This window comes from Ranitomeya variabilis, chromosome 1 (genome assembly GCF_051348905.1).
Source record: "Ranitomeya variabilis isolate aRanVar5 chromosome 1, aRanVar5.hap1, whole genome shotgun sequence".
NCBI lineage: Eukaryota > Metazoa > Chordata > Amphibia > Anura > Dendrobatidae > Ranitomeya > Ranitomeya variabilis.
In genome coordinates, this window is record NC_135232.1 from 13,242,498 (window position 1) to 13,261,874 (window position 19,377).

At 42.0% G+C, this 19,377-nt stretch overlaps 1 pseudogene across 1 annotated transcript in view; it reads right to left on the reverse strand.

The window, feature by feature from the left end:
- Window positions 1–1,527: 1,527 nt before the first annotated feature.
- Window positions 1,528–19,377, reverse strand: part of LOC143793557 (uncharacterized) — a 48,223-nt pseudogene continuing 30,373 nt past the window's right edge. Inside the window, exon 2 of the transcript XR_013220150.1 lies at window positions 1,528–7,461. The product of XR_013220150.1 is annotated as an uncharacterized LOC143793557 (transcript). The remainder of the gene's footprint in view (window positions 7,462–19,377) is intronic.

The window sequence follows — 19,377 nt, forward strand, 5'->3', positions numbered from 1 at the left end:
CACCACATATCTAGATAAGTCCCTTGGGGGGTCTAGTTTCCAAAATGGGGTCACTTGTGGGGGTTTCTACTGTTTAGGTACATTAGGGGTCTGCAAACGCAACATAACGCCCGCAGACAATTCTATCAAAGTCTGCATTCCAAAACGGCACTCCTTCCCTTCCGAGCTCAGCCATGCGCCCAAACAGTGGTATACCCCCACATATGGGGTACCAGCATACTCAGGACAAATTGGACAACAACTTTTGGGGTCCAATTTCTCTTGTTACCCTTGTGAAAATAAAAACTTGGGGGCTAAAAAAATCTTTTTTTGTGGAAAAAAAAATATTTTTTATTTTCACGACTCTGCATTATAAACTTCTGTGAAACACTTGGGCATTCAAAGTTCTCACCACACATCTAGAGAAGTTCCATGGGGGGTCTAGTTTCCAAAATGGGGTCACTTGTGGGGGGTTTCTACTGTTTAGGCACATCAGGGGCTCTCCAAACGCGACATGGCGTCCGATCTCAATTCCAGTAAATTTTGCATTGAAAAGTCAAATGGCGCTCCTTTGCTTCCGAGCTCAGCAATGCGCCCAAACAGTGGTTTACTCCCACAAATGGGGTGTCGGCGTACTCAGGACAAATTGTACAACAACCTCTGGGGTCCATTTTCTCCTGTTACCCTTGGTAAAATATAAATTTGGAGGCAAAAAGATGATTTTTGTAGAAAAAATTCGATTTTTTTATTTTCATGGCTCTACGTTATAAACTTCTGTGAAGCACCTGGGGGTTTAAAGAGCTCACCACACATCAAGGTAAGTTCCTTAAGGGGTCTAGTTTCCAAAATGGTGTCACTTGTGGGGGTTTCCACTGTTTAGGCACATCAGGGGCTCTCCAAACGTGACATGGCGTCCGATCTCAATTCCAGCCAATTCTACGTTGAAAAAGTAAAACGACACTCCTTCTCTTCCAAGCTCTGCAGTGCGCCCAAACAGTGGTTTACCCCCACATATGGGGTATCGACGTACTCAGGAGAAATTGCACAACAACTTTTGTGGTCTAATTTCTCCTGTTACCCTTGTGAAAATAAAAATTTGGGGGCAAAAAGATCATTTTTGTAGAAAAAATGCGATTTTTTATTTTCACGGCTCTACGTTATAAACTTCTGTGAAGCACTTGGGGGTCCAAAGTGCTCACCACACATCTAGATAAGTTCCTTAAGGGGTCTAGTTTCCAAAATGGTGTCACTTGTGGGGGGTTTCCACTGTTTAGGCACATCAGGGGCTCTCCAAACGCGACATGACGTCCGATCTCAATTCCAGCCAATTCTACATTGAAAAAGTAAAACGGCACTCCTTCTCTTCCAACCTCTGCAGTGCGTCCAAACAGTGGTTTACCCCCACATATGGGGTATCGACGTACTCAGGAGAAATTGCACAACAACTTTTGTGGTCTAATTTCTCCTGTTACCCTTGTGAAAATAAGAATTTGTGGGCGAAAAGATCATTTTTGTGTAAACAAATGCGATTTTTTATTTTCACGGCTCTACGTCATAAACTTCTGTGAAGCACTTGGGGGTTTAAAGTGCTCACCACACATCTAGATAAGTTCCTTAAGGGGTCTAGTTTCCAAAATGGTGTCACTTGTGGGGGGTTTCCACTGTTTAGGCACATCAGGGGGGTCTCCAAACGTGACATGGCGTCCGATCTCAATTCCAGCCAATTCTGCACTGAAAAAGTCAAACGGTGCTCCTTCACTTCCAAGCTCTGCGGTGCGCCCAAACAGTGGTTTACCTCCACATATGGGGTATCGGTGTACTCAGGAGAAATTGCACAACAAAATTTGGGGTTAAATTTCTGTTTTTACACTTGTGAAAATTAAAAAAAATGGTTCTGAAGTAAAATGTTTGCAAAAAAAGTTAAATGTTCATTTTTTTCTTTCACATTGTTTCAGTTCCTGTGAAGCACGTAAAGGGTTAATAAACTTCTTGAATGTGGTTTTGAGCAGCTTGAGGGGCGCAGTTTTTAGAATGGTGTCACACTTGGTTATTTTCTATCATATAGACCCCTCAAAATGACTTCAAAGGTGATGTGGTCCCTAAAAAAACATGGTGTTGTAAAAATGAGAAATTGCTGGTCAACTTTTAACCCTTATAACTCCCTAACGAAAAAAAATTTTGTTTCCAAAATTGTGCTGATGTAAAGTAGACATGTGGAAAATGTTATTTATTAACTATTTTTCGTGACATATCTCTCTGATTTAAGGGCATAAAAATACAAAGTTTGAAAATTACAAAATTTTAAAAATTTTTCGCCATATTTCCGTATTTTTCATAAATAATCGCAAGTACTATCGAAGAAATGTTACCACTAACTTGAAGTACAATATGTCACGAAAAAACAATCTCAGAATCAGCGGGATCCGATAAAGCATTCCAGAGTTATAACCTCTTAAAGTGACAGTGGTCAGAATTGTAAAAATTGGCTCGGTCATTAAGTACCAAATTGGCTCTGTCACTAAGGGGTTAAACTTGTATTTATAGCTATTGACATTATTGGGATCCACTCTAGGCACTAATAATCATAAACTGCACTTCGTTATCTTGATTCACGTGCATCCAGCACACTGGTACTATGGTGTCAGGAATATGATGTATTTGATTGTCTATTATCACGCACACTGAGCTCTGCTACATCCAAGAGCTGAGTACAGACACACACGCTGTGGGCTTTTCTGACCCCCCTTCCTCCCAGCTTTCCCCCTGCTGACAATCCAGCTGTAATGTGAAACCAGTGTGCTGGGAGCAGGCCTACTCCGCTTTGTGTAAGAGTATGGTCGGGGGGCATTCCCTATGTTCTCTTAAACTGGTATATAATCGCGTAGCTTAAGGTCTGGAAGCAGGACAAATACATTTTTGGCCTCTGCATCGGCCAGGCCATCACCCAGTGCGTTTTCTAAGCGCAGCGCCTATCAGAAATGTAGGAATGGATTACAACTTAACCCCTTTCTGACCTCGGACGGGATAGTACGTCCGAGGTCAGATCCCCTGCTTTGATGCGGGCTCCGGAGGTAAGCCCCCATCAAAGCCGGGACATGTCAGCTGTTTTGAATAGCTGACATGTGCCCGCAATAGCGGTGGGTGTAATCGCGATTCACCAGCCGCTATTAACTAGATAAATGCCGCTGACAGCGGCATTTAACTAGCGCTTCTGGCGATAGGGCCGGAAATGCGCGCATCGCTGACCCCCGTCACGTGATCGGGGGTCAGCGATGCGTCAGCATGACATCCAGAGGTCTATTGAATACCTCTATGGTTGTTGATGCTGGATTGCTGTGAGCGCCACCCTGTGGTGCTCATAGTAATGCAGCAATTCTTCTACATAGGAGTGATCTGAGCTTCGCTCCTATGTAGCAGAGCCCATCGTGTTGTGCCAGCTTCTAGCCTCACATGGAGACTATTGAAGCATGGGAAAAATAAAAAAAATGTTTAAAAAAATATGAAAAAAAAAAAAAAAGTTTAAATCACCCCCTTTAGGCCCATTCAAAATAAAACAATAAAAAAAAATCAAATGTACACATATTTGGTATTGCGGCTTTCAGAATCGCCCGATCGATCAATAAAAAAAAAGGATTAACCTGATCGCTAAATGGCGTAGCGAGAAAAAAATTTGAAACACTAGACTTATGTTTTTTTGGTCGCCTCGACATCGCATTCAAATGTAATAAAGGGCAATCAAAAGAACGTATCTGCACCAAAATGACATCATTAAAAATGTCAGCTCGGCACGCAAAAAAATAAGCCCTCACCCAACCCCAGATCACGAAAAATGGAGATGCTACGGGTATCGGAAAAGTGCGCAATTTTATTTTTTTATTTTTTTTTTAGCAAAGTTTGGATTTTTTTTTCACCACTTAGGTAAAAGAGAACCTAGACATGCTTGGTGTCTATGAACTCGTAATGACCTGGAGAATCAAAGTTGCAGCTCAGTTTTAGCATTTAATGAACCTAGCAAAAAAGCCAAACAAAAAACCAGTGTGGGATTGCACTTTGCTAGAACGAATATGAGTTTTAATAAAGTTCTGAGTCTCTCTGGAAAGAGGAGTGGAGTCCATAACTCCGCCCACTCAGTGATGTCACGACCAGGGGGTATAAGTGAGGGGGAGCTAATTTTTTGCTAGTCTTTGCCCAGGAAAAGAGCTAACAGCAGCTCTGCAAGCTGCTCTTCTGATGCATTTTGATGTTGCTCCTCCCCCCAACCGCATGGTCAGCCATGATCTGAAATGATATGAGAGAACTGTTTTTTTCAACTTTAATCCCTTTTTATTTGTAATCGTTCTGTACATACGATACTTGTCTCCTTTTATAATATCTTCTTATACATTTGTAAACACTGCCTACCTTTTGGAGTAAAATATATAAAATTACTAGCTTTGTTTCTCCTTGCTCTATAACGTACTGTCACGTCCTCTGAAGTAAATTACGCTACTAATTGGGTTGGATCCTGACCCATTACCAATTCAGGAATAGGAGCTGGTGGCAGCGGAAAGTGTCCTGAGCTGTTGGGAAAACTGGTAGTGACGGACAGCGTTGGTAATTATTGTTCCAGCCTGAGTGGGAGTAGTTATATCGCCCTCGCTGCAGTGTGCCCATTAGCAGTACATAGTAAGGCAACCTTTCTGGAGACTAATTATCCTAGGTGCAGTACCCTGTCTGACCTGAGGGTAAGAGGAGTGCCAGAGAGCTGAAAGCTCCAAACCGGAACTGGGAAGTGGGATATAGATAAATCCCCTTGATAAAAGAACTGGGGCCAACCGAACTACCCCGGTTCATGACATATTGGTGTCAGTGGCGGGGATGATAAAAACATCCCCCGTGATTCGTGACATATGGATATTAAAATTGTGTAGGTTTTGTTATAATTGTTGCCTATGCAATGTATTGTTCTGCATCTCTCTTTGGCATGAGGCACCTCATTTCATATATTTATTGGTTTTAATATGAATAATAAATATATATATTTTTGTTCTCATCTACCTCTTTTTGTACACTTCTTGACCCGAGATTTTCTTCCATCGTCATTATATATTAAGATTTGATTTACGGATAAACGTGTGACGCTGAGTAACTACTGACGGACAAGCCAAGAGAAAGGGTAGACAGGAGGTCGGAGGTCAAGGAGGGCACAAGATAAAGAGGAGGGCAAAGCATACCAGGAGGGCACAAGATAAAGAGCAGCAGGACAAAGTTGTGGTCAGGCAACATTCCAGGGTCAAATACCAGGAGGGTACGTCAAGACTAGGGAGTAAGAAAAAGAGACAGTCAGAGGCCAAGTACGGAGTCAGGTACCTGCAGTCAGAGAGCGTCAAGAACAGAAGGGATAATGCACATGAATAGTCAAGACAAATACTACGTCTGGCAACAAGATCAGAGAAAGACACAATCAGAGAGAGCTAAGCACACACCAAACTAAGCTCAGCTACAGCTGACACCGATCTACTCACAGCTAGCCAGCTAAATAACTAGAAAATTACCAAGGATGAGAGGCACCTGGGGAAATGCCTGAAGCAAGCCCAGATTGAGCAGCAGGGCTGTTGATCAAAATGCTGTGAGCCCAGACTGCCCCAGGATCAGATTGGATGAATAGACTGTCACTCACAACACTGACAGCCCAGCATACATCAGATCCCATTGCGAGGTTGAGCCATCACTCACAGCCTCCCTAGTCCATAGTAAAGATGAGACCATGACAAAAACATTTCCCACATTCTGAATACGAATACAGCTTTTCTCTATATGACTTCACTCATGTCTAACAAGATTTGATTTACTAAAGATTTCCCACACATTGAACATGAATATAGCTTATCCCCTGTGTGACTTCTCTTCAGAGAAGACATGATTTATGTATAAAAGATTTACCAAATTCTGGACATGAATACGGTTTCTCTCCTGTGTGAGTTCTCCGATGTTTAACAAGTTGTGATCTCTCTGTAAAGCATTTTCCACATTGTAAAAATGAAAACGGTTTCTACCCTGTGTGAATTCTTAGATGTGTTACAAGACTAGTTTTTTGGTTAAAACATTTCCTACATTTTGAACATGAATATGGCTTCTCTCCTGTATGAATTCTCTGATGTCTAATAAGACTCCCTTTATCTGTGAAGGATTTCCCACATTCTGAACATGAAAATGGCTTTTCTCCTGTGTGAATTCTCTGATGTCTAATAAGACTCTGTTTATCTGTGAAGGATTTCTCACATTCTGAACATGAAAATGGGTTTTCTCCTGTGTGAGTTCTATGATGTCTAATAAGATGAGCTTCAACCGTGAAGGCCTTCCCACATTCTGAACATGAAAATGGATTTTCTATTGCATGAATTCTCTGATGTCTATTAAGACTCCCTTTATCTGTGAAGGGTTTCCCACATTCTGAACATGAAAATGGCTTTTCTCCTGTATGAATTCTCTGATGTCTAATAAGACTCCCTTTACATGTGAAGGATTTCTCACATTCTGAACATGAAAATGGCTTTTCTCCTGTGTGAATTTTCTGATGTCTAATAAGACTCCGTTTATCTGTGAAGGATTTCTCACATTCTGAACATGAAAATGGGTTTTCTCCTGTGTGAATTCTCTGATGTTTAATAAGACTCTCTTTTTCTGTGAAGGATTTTTCACATTCTGAACATGAAAATGGCTTTTCTCCTGTGTGAATTATCTGATGTCTAATAACACTCGCTTTATCTGTGAAGGATTTCTCACATTTTGAACATGAAAATGGCTTTTCTCCTGTGTGAGTTCTATGATGTCTAATAAGATGCGCTTCACACGTGAAGGCCTTCCCACATTCTGAACATGAAAATGGATTTTCTGTTGCATGAATTCTCTGATGTCTAATAAGACTCCCTTTACATGTGAAGGATTTCCCACATTCTGAACATGAAAATGGCTTCTCTCCTGTGTGAATTCTCTGATGTCTAATAAGATTACTGTTATGTTTGAAGGATGTCCCACATTCTGAACATGAAAATGGCCTTTCTCCTGTGTGAATTCTCCGATGTTTAATAAGAGTCCCTTTTTCTGTGAAGGATTGCTCACATTCTGAACATGAAAATGGCTTTTCTCCTGTGTGAATTCTCTCATGTGTAACACATTTTGATTTATCTGTAAAGCATTTCCCACATTCTGAACAGGAGTATGGCTTCTCTCCTTCATGTTTGATTAGAGTTAGATAATCTGAGCTTTTAGTAAATTCCTTTTGACACTGAAATCTTGTATCCACTTTGTCACCTGGAATTGTGGTAACAATGGGAGATTGCTCAGGAGAGGGTTCCTCAGGATTAGGAGGATTATAAGAAAGTGAAGTACTGTGAAGTCCTGGAGGTCCATGAAGGGTAATGAGGTTTTCTCCATTAGAGTGCTTCCTGATATCTTCATTTTTACAATTTAGTGATAAACTGTTATTATCACAAGGATTTCCTATAAGAATGAAAGATAAAATTCACAAAAGGGATTTTGAAATTTGATGGAGCTCGAAATGAAGACCCTTGTCAGTGAAAGTACCGGTAATAAGGAAGACAACTACATGCAATAACATTATAACAATGATAGGTAAAGTGAATAACATTTACAAAAAGGTGACATTGGCACAAATATACCTCTAAACATTTACCTTTATTAATGTATTTAAAAGGGTAAAAAATACTTGATTATCTTAAAAAGGTGGAAAAAATGGAGGGTCAATAGGGGGAAAAAATAAATCTCTCCCTAGATCAGCCCTAAAGTTCACCCTACCTGCCAGCGGAGGTTGGCACCCTAGTTGTAGCAGTGATGGCACCCCCGCTGAAAGTCGGTAGCCCTAGGGACCCTAATGCAGCCTGAACATCCTACACACTATAATAGACACAAAAAAACATACATACAAAAACAATTAAAGGGAGTACCCAAGATATAAATATGTCGTAGTTATTGCTGTATGTTCCAGGAGGGATGCAGACAAGATGTGTAGTCACATTAAGGCTGCTGTCAGACTAGCAGTATTTGGTCAGTATTTTACATCAGTATTTGTAAGCCAAAACCAGGAGTGGAACAAATAGAGGAAAAGTATAATAGAAAAATATGCACCACTTCTGCATTTATCACCCACTCCTGGTTTTGGCTTACAAATACTGATGTAAAATACTAACCACATACTGCTAGTGTGACGGCAGCCTAATACCCCAACAAAGATAATATGGCCAGAGCATGCAATCACATTAATTGTCTAAATTGTAACCCCAAAGACTAAGAAAATCGATGACTCCCCCCGAAGAAGAATTAAGTGAAACGCGCGTTGGGGTTCATTCTCACCCACGTCTACGATAGCAGGTTGGTCTCAGTAACCCTCTCTCTTGTGGCAAAATTATTTAGTATCTTTGCGTGCTTTAATACACTATTACACATTAGTGGGGAGTCCTTTTGTATTAATTGGTATTTATAGCTGTGTACTTTCACATGCATTTTGCGGTATGAAAGCACTATGCACTTTATTATATCCCTCTCAGTACTGCTGTAACATGTATAATGATTGAATCTAAGCCATTTTCTGTATATATATGTATTGGTTATTTCAGGACATTATTTGGTTAATTAGCCCTCTCATAGGACTATACGGTATCCTGTGTATATACTAGCTCCAATATATCCACACATTTGTGTAATACTCTGTATACCTCTAGCTCTGACGTCGCACTAGGGTGTTGTCTTTCATTTTAAAATTGTATGTCTGATACGTCTATATATATTTTTGGTTTTAATTATTTGTTAATAAAATTGTGATATTTTACCATTTATTACTGCCCTGTGTCCATTTTCTCTCGGCTTTCCTATATATATTTATGGTTGAGCTAGTTTAATTTATGCTCCACTTTTTTGGTATTTTCAAAGAAAATCTATGATCCATATCGCTATTACACAGTGCCTATAATATTTATATGGTCTTTAATACACTAATGGAACACCACTCAAATGGGTGCACAGTCAGATATCACATGACAAGGTTACATTAGATAATTACCGTATTTTTTGGATTATAAGACGCACCGGACTATAAGACGCACCCAGGTTTTAGAGGTGGAAAATAGGGGAAAAAAAAAAATTGTGGTAAAATTGAACAACATACTATTATATGTGGTGTTATTATATATAATAGTATGTTATTATGTTAGAAGCTGCGGGACCAGTGTGGTATCTGTAAAGAACTATATGAAGACGCTGGAGGGTGAGTATAAGAATGGGGGCACAGGGCTTATATTTAAAGCACCACTCCAGCACTGTAAAATAACACTGGAGTGCTGCTTTAACCCCTTCATGACCTTGGGATTTTCCATTTTTCCGTGTTCGTTTTTCGCTCCCCTCCTTCCCAGAGCCATAACTTTTTTATTTTTCAGTCAATATGGCCATGTGAGGGCTTATTATTGTGCGAAACAAGTTGTACCTTTGAACAACATCATTGGTTTTAGCAAAACGGGAAAAAAATTCCAGGTGCGGTGAAATTGCAAAAAAAGTGCAATCCCACACTAGTTTTTTGTTTGGCTTTTTTGCTAGGTTCACTAAATGCTAAAACTGAGCTGCCATTATGATTTTCCAGGTCACTACGAGTTCATAGACACCAAACATGTCTAGGTTAGTTTTTATCTACGTGGTGAAAAAAAATTCCAAACTTTGCTAAAAAAAAAAAAAAAAAAATTGCGCCATTTTCCAATACCCGTAGCGTCTCCATTTTTCATGATCTGGGGTCGGGTGAGGGCTTATTTTTTGCGTGATGAGCTGGCGTTTTTAATAATACCATTTTGAGGCAGATACGTTCTTTTAATCACCCGTTATTGCATTTTAATGCAATGTCGCAGCGACCAAAAAAACGTAATTCTGGCGTTTAGAATTGTTTTCTCTCTACGCCGTTTAGCGATCAGGTTAATCCTTTTTTTTATTGATAGATCGGGCGACTCTGAACGCGGCGATACCAAATATGTGTAGGTTTGATTTTTTTTATAGATTTATTTTGAATGGGGCGAAAGGGGGGGTGATTTAAACTTTTATATTTTTTTTATTTTTTTCAAATTTTTTTAACTTTTTTTTTTTTTTACTTTTACCATGCTTCAATAGCCTCCATAGGATGCTAGAAGCTGGCACAACTCGATCGGCTCTGCTACATAGCAGCGATCATCAGATCGCTGCTATGTAGCTGAATTGCAGGTGTGCTATGAGCACCGACTACAGGGTGGCGCTCACAGCTAGCCGGGATCAGTAACCATAGAGGTCTCAAGAACCTCTATGGTTACTATGCAGAAGCATCACTAACCCCCGATCATGTGACGGGGTCTGTTTGTTTTTTTGGAAATAATAATTCCAGCCACTTTCTGGCACGTTCATAGTGTTGTGTTATACCACTGGGCCAGAGTTGTGGTTCTGTGTCTCCCCCCCAAAAAAAGGGAGATTAAAATTCACACAAAGTGTATATTCTGCTGTACTGCTAGTGTGTCGTATATATCAGGCAGCCACTTTCTGCCACGTTCATAGTTTACTGTTATACCACAGGGCCAGAGTTGTGGTTCTGGGTCTCCCCTCCAAAAAAAAGGGAGAATAAAATTCGCACACAGTGTATATTCTGCTGTACTGCTAGTGTGTCGTATATATCAGGCAGCCACTTTCTGCCACGTTCATAGTTAACTGTTATACCACTGGGCCAGAGTTGTGGTTCTGTGTCTCCCTCCCAAAAAAAAGGGAGATTAAAATTCGCACAAAGTGTATATTCTGCTGCACTGCTAGTGTGTCGTATATATCAGGCAGCCACTTTCTGCCACGTTCATAGTTTACTGTTATACCACTGGGCCAGAGTTGTGGTTGTGTCTCCCCCCCCCAAAAAAAAGGGAGAATAAAATTTGCACACAGTGTATATTCTGCTGTACTGCTAGTGTGTCGCATATATATGGCAGCCACTTTCTGCCACGTTCATAGTTTACTGTTATACCACTGTGCCAGAGTTAGGGTTCAGTGTCTCCCCTGTTATGATCCGGTGACTTTGGAGCCGCATGAAACTTTCTCAGGAGAAGTGGAATCTGTACTGACCGCAAACCCTGAACTTAACACCGCAACTAGAAGTAGCCGTGGGGTGTGCCTAACAACCCTAGACACCTCGACACAGCCGGAGGACTAAATACCCCTATAGATGGAAATAGGAATACTACCTAGCCTCAGAGCAGAACCCCAAAGGATAGGCAGCCCCCACAAATATTGACTGTGAATAGGAGAGGAAAGACACACACAGGCAGAAAACAGATTTCAGCAAAAGAGGCCACTCTAGCTAAATAGGGAAAGATAGGACAGAATACTAAGCGTTCAGTATTAAAACACTTAAAAAATATCCACAGCAGAAAATACAAAAAGTTCCACAATCTAACTAAAGACATGGAATGTATATCTGCAGCTCCTGAGAATCCAACAAGACTGAGAAAATACTGACACAATCTAAGCTGGACAAAAAACAATGAATAGCACTAAATTATTAAGCACACAGCATGTGTGCAACAAAAACAAAACCAGACACTTATCTTTGCAGATTTGGCAGAAAGGCAGAAGGAACCAGGCAAGGACAAAACCTCCAAAAACAATGGACAACTGGCAAGGACTAATGAATCCTGCACGCCTAAATACCCCAGTCAGAACTGCAATCAGCAGATACACCTGACCAGGGCTGCAACCCAGAGACAACTGCATTACTAACTACAACCACTGGAGAGAGCCCAAAAGTAGAATTCACAACAGTACCCCCCCCTTGAGGAGGGGTCACCGAACCCTCACCAGAGCCCCCAGGCCGATCATGACGAGCCAAATGAAAAGCATGAACCAAATCAGCAGCATGGACATCGGAGGCAAAAACCCAAGAATTATCCTCCTGGCCATAACCCTTCCATTTGACAAGATACTGAAGCCTCCGTCTCGAAAAACGAGAATCCAAAATCTTCTCAACCACATACTCCAACTCCCCATCAACCAACACAGGGGCCGGAGGATCAACAGAGGGAACAACGGGTACCACATATTTCCGCAATAAAGATCTATGGAAGACATTATGGATAGCAAAAGAGGCCGGAAGCGCCAATCGAAAAGACACCGGATTAATAATCTCAGAAATCCTATAAGGACCAATAAACCGAGGCTTAAACTTAGGAGAAGACACCTTCATAGGAACATGACGGGAAGACAACCAGACCAGATCCCCAACCCGAAGCCGGGAACCAACACCCCGACGACGGTTAGCAAAACGTTGAGCCTTCTCCTGAGACAACACCAAATTGTCTACCACAGGAGTCCAAATCTGCTGCAACCTGTCAACCACAGAATCCACACCAGGGCAGTCAGAAGGCTCAACCTGCCCAGAAGAAAAACCAGGATGAAAACCAAAATTACAAAAAAAAGGCGAAACCAAAGTGGCCGAACTAGCCCGATTATTAAGGGCAAACTCGGCCAATGGCAAAAAGGCCACCCAATCATCCTGATCAGCGGACACAAAGCATCTCAAATAAGTCTCCAAGGTCTGATTAGTTCGCTCGGTTTGGCCATTTGTCTGAGGATGAAATGCAGAGGAAAAAGATAAATCAATGCCCAGCCTGGCACAAAAGGCCTGCCAAAACCTAGAAACAAACTGGGAACCTCTGTCAGACACAATATTCTCCGGAATACCATGCAAACGAACCACATGCTGAAAAAACAATGAAACCAAATCTGAGGAGGAAGGCAATTTAGGCAAAGGCACCAAATGAACCATCTTAGAGAACCGGTCACAAACAACCCAGATAACCGACATCTTCTGGGAAACCGGAAGATCAGAAATAAAATCCATAGAAATATGCATCCAAGGCCTCTCAGGGACCAGCAATGGCAAAAGCAACCCACTAGCACGGGAACAACAAGGCTTGGCCCACGCACAAGTCCCACAGGACTGCACAAAAGAACGCACATCTCGTGATAAAGAAGGCCACCAAAAGGACCTACCAACCAAGTCTCTGGTACCAAAAATACCAGGATGACCAGCCAACACAGAACAATGAACCTCAGAAATCACTCTACTAGTCCATCTGTCAGGAACAAACAGTTTGCCCACTGGACAGCGGTCAGGTCTGTCAGCCTGAAATTCCTGAAGAACCCGTCGTAAGTCAGGGGAAATGGCAGAAAGAACCACCCTTTCTTTCAGAATGCCGACCGGTTCCAGAACCTCAGGAGAATCAGGCAAAAAACTCCTAGAAAGGGCATCAGCCTTAATATTCTTAGAACCCGGAAGATACGAGACCACAAAATCAAAACGAGAAAAAAACAAAGACCATCGAGCCTGTCTAGGATTCAGCCGTTTGGCAGACTCGAGGTAAATCAGATTCTTATGATCGGTCAAGACCATAATACGGTGCTTAGCTCCCTCAAGCCAAATGTCGCCACTCTTCAAATGCCCACTTCATAGCCAACAACTCCCGATTGCCGACATCATAATTGCGTTCAGCAGGCGAAAAGTTACGGGAAAAGAAGGCACACGGTTTCATCAAGGAACCAACAGGATCCCTCTGAGACAAAACGGCCCCTGCCCCAATCTCAGAAGCGTCAACCTCAACCTGAAACAGAAGAGAAACATCAGGTTGACGCAACACCGGAGCAGAAGTAAATCGACGTTTAAGCTCCTAAAAGGCAGAAACAGCCGCAGAGGACCAATTAGCCACATCAGCGCCTTTCTTCGTCAAATCGGTCAAGGGTTTAACCACGCTGGAAAAGTTAGCAATGAAACGGCAATAAAAATTTGCAAAACCCAAAAATTTCTGAAGGCTCTTTACGGACGTGGGTTGAATCCAATCATGAATGGCCTGAACCTTAACCGGGTCCATCTCAATAGATGAAGGAGAAAAAATAAAACCCAAAAAAGAAACCTTCTGCACCCCAAAGAGACACTTAGACCCCTTCACAAACAAAGCATTGTCACGAAGGATCTGAAACACCATCCTGACCTGCTCCACATGAGACTCCCAATCATCAGAAAAAATCAAAATATCGTCCAGATATACAATCAAGAATTTATCAATATAATTCCGGAAGATATCATGCATGAAAGATTGAAAAACAGATGGAGCATTAGTGAGCCCGAACGGCATCACAAGGTATTCAAAATGGCCTTCGGGCGTATTGAACGCAGTTTTCCATTCATCACCCTGCTTAATACGAACAAGATTATACGCCCCCCGAAGGTCAATCTTTGTAAACCAACTAGCCCCCTTAATCCTAGCAAACAAATCAGAAAGCAAGGGCAAAGGGTATTGAAATTTGACCGTGATCTTATTCAAGAGGCGATAATCAATACAGGGTCTCAAGGAGCCATCCTTCTTAGCAACAAAAAAAAACCCTGCTCCCATCGGTGAAGAAGATGGCCGAATATGCCCTTTCTCCAAAGACTCCTTAACATAACTCCGCATAGCGGTATGTTCAGGCACAGACAGGTTGAAAGTCGGCCCTTAGGAAACTTACAGCCTGGAATCAAATCAATAGCACTGTTGAGGAGAGCCAGAAGATCAAATACTTAATTAACCTCAAGACATAAGAGATTGAGAGAAGCAACCCATAACATGTATTGTTTAACCTTACATAAGTTTTTCTCAGATCAAAGTGAGACCCTAAAGATGGCGGCCATTTCCTGTATCAGAACCATGTGCTGGTATCCAAGATGATCAATGAGACACTAAAGATGGCTGCCATTTCCTGTATCAGCATGCCATGTGCTCTGGTATCCAAGATGACGCCCACCCTGATGACCTCATGGACCAACCCACCCTGATGACCTCATGGACCAACCCACCCTGATGACCTCACGGATCATGGACTTGCTCATTGCCCAACCCACTAACCAATGGAATACATCCGATCACTCCCATTTTTGAGCTAACCGAGCCCCCTTACAGAAAATATATAAGATGTGTTTTAAGCCAAATAAAGTCCTTCTTGGAGATGAGCCACACATTGATCAAGGAGAGTTACATCTGACTGTGTCCGGTGTATTTCTTTTGGTGCGCACATGTCAATATCCATTAGGCCAGGAGTAGGCAACTAGAGAATTGAACATTTTATTAATTGTTCAACCCAACATATTTGGCCGCCCAACCTGGGGCCAGCAGAGGAAGAGCCCTGAGACCTTGAGGACCGGCGAGTGGAACGGCAAGACGCGCCAAGTACCCCGAACCTGGAGACTGATCACCTCCTTAACAGAACACGGTAAGTCTGCTGATTATTTATAATCTTTAGTCTTTACCTGTCTCCTTCGGGGTATCCTGTGCAGATTGCCTGACCGTGTCCGGTTTTCTTGGTATCTGTAAGACGGCAGAAGGGTCTCTCCGCTGCTGGTGATTTAATTGCAAGAACTGTCACGTTTTAGTTGCCCGCTGCCTGTTACTTGTTGTGAAGAGGGGAGATGACTGGTAGTTAAGAGAAGCAAGTTTTTTTGGGTTTTTTTTACAGAGGGAGAGGCAAGTGTTGAAACAGGAAAAGCAAGTTTTTAAAGAGGGGAGATGACTGGTAGAACGGGAAAAGCAGGTTTTTAGAGAAGGAGAGCAAGCGTTAGGAAAAAAAAAATAATAATTTTTGTCTGTGGTATACGGTTGTCGCCTGTGATAAGATTTTCAGTTCTGTATAAGAGAGACTAGGACCTGGAGTGATTGACTTGGCCTAGGGGGGCCCGGTAAAGCTTGGAGTGAATGACTCAGTTCGGGCCTAATAAATTGTGTAGCGGCTCATTAAAACTTGGAGTGAATGACTCAGGTCGAGCCAAATAAATAAATTTATAGTTTTTGCCCCGTGACATCGAGTGAGTTGACTCTGCACGGGGACTGGTAAGTTAGGGAGCAATTTGATAAAGTAGGGAATAATTGGTTTGTAAAGTACAGAGCACGGAAGTCAGACAGGGACCACGTGACAAGAAGGAATAGGAACTGAGTACTGCAGACTCAGTTCCCTTTAGAATCTCAGGTTTGAGTCATCTCCCCCGTCTTATTGTTTGGTGTTTGTTATCTTGATAGATACAGTCATGGCCAAAAGTATTGACACCCCTGCAATTCTGTCAGATAATACTCAGTTTCTTCCTGAAAATGATTGCAAACACAAATTCTTTGGTATTATCTTAATTTAATTTGTCTTAAATGAAAAAACACAAAAGAGAATGAAGCAAAAAGCAAAACATTGATCATTTCACACAAAACTCCAGAAATGGGCCAGACAAAAGTATTGGCACCCTCAGCTTAATACTTGGTTGCACAACCTTTAGCCAAAATAACTGCGACCAACCGCTTCCGGTAACCATCAATGAGTTTCTTACAATGCTCTGCTTGGAATTTTAGACCATTCTTCTTTGGCAAACTGCTCCAGGTCCCTGATATTTGAAGGGTGCCTTCTCCAAACTGCCATTTTAATATCTCTCCACAGGTGTTCTATGGGATTCAGGTCTGGACTCATTGCTGGCCACCTTAGAAGTCTCCCGTGCTTTCTCTCAAACCATTTTCTAGTGTTTTTTGAAGTGTGTTTTGGGTCATTGTCCTGCTGGAAGACCCATGACCTCTGAGGGAGACCCAGCTTTCTTACACTGGGCCCTACATTATGCTGCAAAATTTGTTGATAGTCTTCAGACTTCATAATGCCATGCACACGGTCAAGCAGTCCAGTGCCAGAGGCAGCAAAGCAACCCCAAAACATCAGGGAACCTCCGCCATGTTTGACTGTAGGGACCGTGTTCTTTTCTTTGAATGCCTCTTTTTTTCTCCTGTAAATTCTATGTTGATGCATTTAACCAAAAAGCTCTACTTTTGTCTCATCTGACCAGAGAACATTATTCCAAAACATTTTAGGCTTTTTCAGTTAAGTTTTGGCAAACTCCAGCCTGGCTTTTTTATGTCTTGAGGTAGGAAGTGGGGTCTTCCTGGGTCTCCTACCATACAGTCCCTTTTCATTCAGACAACGACGGATAGTACAGGTTGACACTGTTGTACCCTCGGACTGCAGGGCAGTTTTAACTTGTTTGGATGTTAGTCGAGGTTCTTTATCCAACATCCGCACAATCTTGCCTTGAAATCTCTTGTCAATTTTTCTTTTCCGTCCACATCTAGGGAGGTTAGCCACAGTGCCATGGGCTTTAAACTTCTTGATGACACTGCGCACGGTAGACACAAGAACATTCAGGTCTTTGGAGATGGACTTGTAGCCTTGAGATTGCTCATGCTTCCTCACAATTTGGTTTCTCAAGTCCTCAGACAGTTCTTTGGTTTTCTTTCTTTTCTCCGTGCTCAATGTGGTACACACAAGGACACAGGACAGAGGTTGAGTCAACTTTAATCCATGTCAACTGGCTGCAAGTGTGATTTAGTTATTGCCAACACCTGTTAGGTGCCACAGGTAAGTTACAGGTGCTGTTAATTACACAAATTAGAGAAGCATCACATGATTTTTCGAACGGTGCCAATACTTTTGTCCACCCCCTTTTTTATGTTTGGTGTGGAATTATATCCAATTTGGCTTTAGAACAATTCTTTTTGTGTTTTTTCATTTAAGACAAATTAAATGAAGATAATAATACCAAGGAATTTGTGTTTGCAATCATTTTCAGGAAGAAACTGTGAGTATTATCTAACAGAATTGCAGGGGTGTGAATACTTTTGGCCATGACTGTAGATATATATACTGTATATCTATAGAAAAATGGAGAAATTAATGCAGTTCTGCCGTGTTGGCACTAAGCCAAATTCAGATGGCAAGTTAGACTCGTGCACATTAGTAGCGACTCGTGAAGGGAAGAGTCATGTTAAACAATGTAAAAAGCTTATGAAGTAGTGTGGAATGCCAGAAGGGGGATGGTTACAGCCCCTGGAGTAGAAGATTGTCTTAAAAGAAAGAAAAGGTATCCTAGAAGATAATGGATTGTTGTCTACTGCTAGGGCAGGAGAAAGAGTCTCTGGAAGTCTGTAGAAAAAAAAAAAATTGGAAATTGGGTAGAAGAGAAAAGGAATAGAAAGAGTAGAGTTTTGAGTTGTGTATTACAAAAATATATCCTGTGAGCGGCCACCACCGAATAATGGTGGTCCAGAGCCATGTGCTTATTGTAACGGCAGCCATTTTGTTGATGGCAAATGTGTTAAATCTAATAGCGGCCATTTTGTTGATGGCAAATGTGCTTATACTAATAGCAGCCATTTTGTGGATGGCAAATGTTTTAATTCTAATAGCGGCCATTTTTGTGGATGGCAAATGTGCTTATTCTGATGGCGGCAGCCATTTTGTGGATGGCAAATGTTTTAATTATAATAGCGGCCATTTTTGTGGATGGCAAATGTGCTTATTCTGATGGCAGCGGCCATTTTGTGGATGGCAAATGTAATTCTGATGGCAGCCATTTTGTAGATGGAAAATGTGTTAATGATGGCAGCAGCCATTTTGTGGATGACAAATGTGCTGGTCCTGGTGGTGAACATCTCAGACTAAGGCTACACATCACTAAATCCTTGTTACCCAGTAATGATCACTAACGGCCAATACTATATTCCTTCGGGAAGTGAACAGGCTTTACCCATGTTTCCGGTCTCAGTAGTTTCCAATGGGGCACCGACCCTTTCCGCTATCACTCCTGTCATGAATCCAGCAATCCTCCCACCTGGATCGTCCTCAGCACCGACCCTTTCTACTATCACTTCCACTGCCAATTTAGCTGCACACCCACATGAGATGCTCCAAGCAGCGGCCTCTCCTCCCAATGCTTCCACAACAGCACTCTCACGCTGCCTACCTAACCCTATACCTGGTACCTCACAGGCTGTCTCACAGCCAAGCGCACACCTGTATGGGACGGTGGCAACTGTAACAAGGGGGGGCTCAATCTGGGAGGGGGATACCAATAGCACAGGAAGCACAACGGTGAGGGAATGTTGGCAACCTATTTTTGAAAAAGAACTTCCTGAGGGACCCTTGTTAGTGGTGGGAAAGGGTGACATTGTTGAGGAGAGCCATAAGATCAAATACTTAATTAACCTCAAGACATAAGACATATGAGATTGAGAGAAGCAACCTATAACATGTACTGTTTAACCTTACATAAGTTTCCTCAGATCAACAATGAGACACTAAAGATGGCTGCCATCTCCTGTATCAGAGCCATGTGCTCTGGTATCCAAGATGAACAATGAAGACACTAAAGATGGCTGCCATTTCCTGTATCAGAGCCATGTGCTCTGGTATCCAAGATGACGCCCACACTGATGACCTCATGGATCCACCCCCAGTGACGCCCACCCTGATGACCTCATGGACCAACCCACCCTGATGACCTCATGGATCCGCCCATGGACTTGC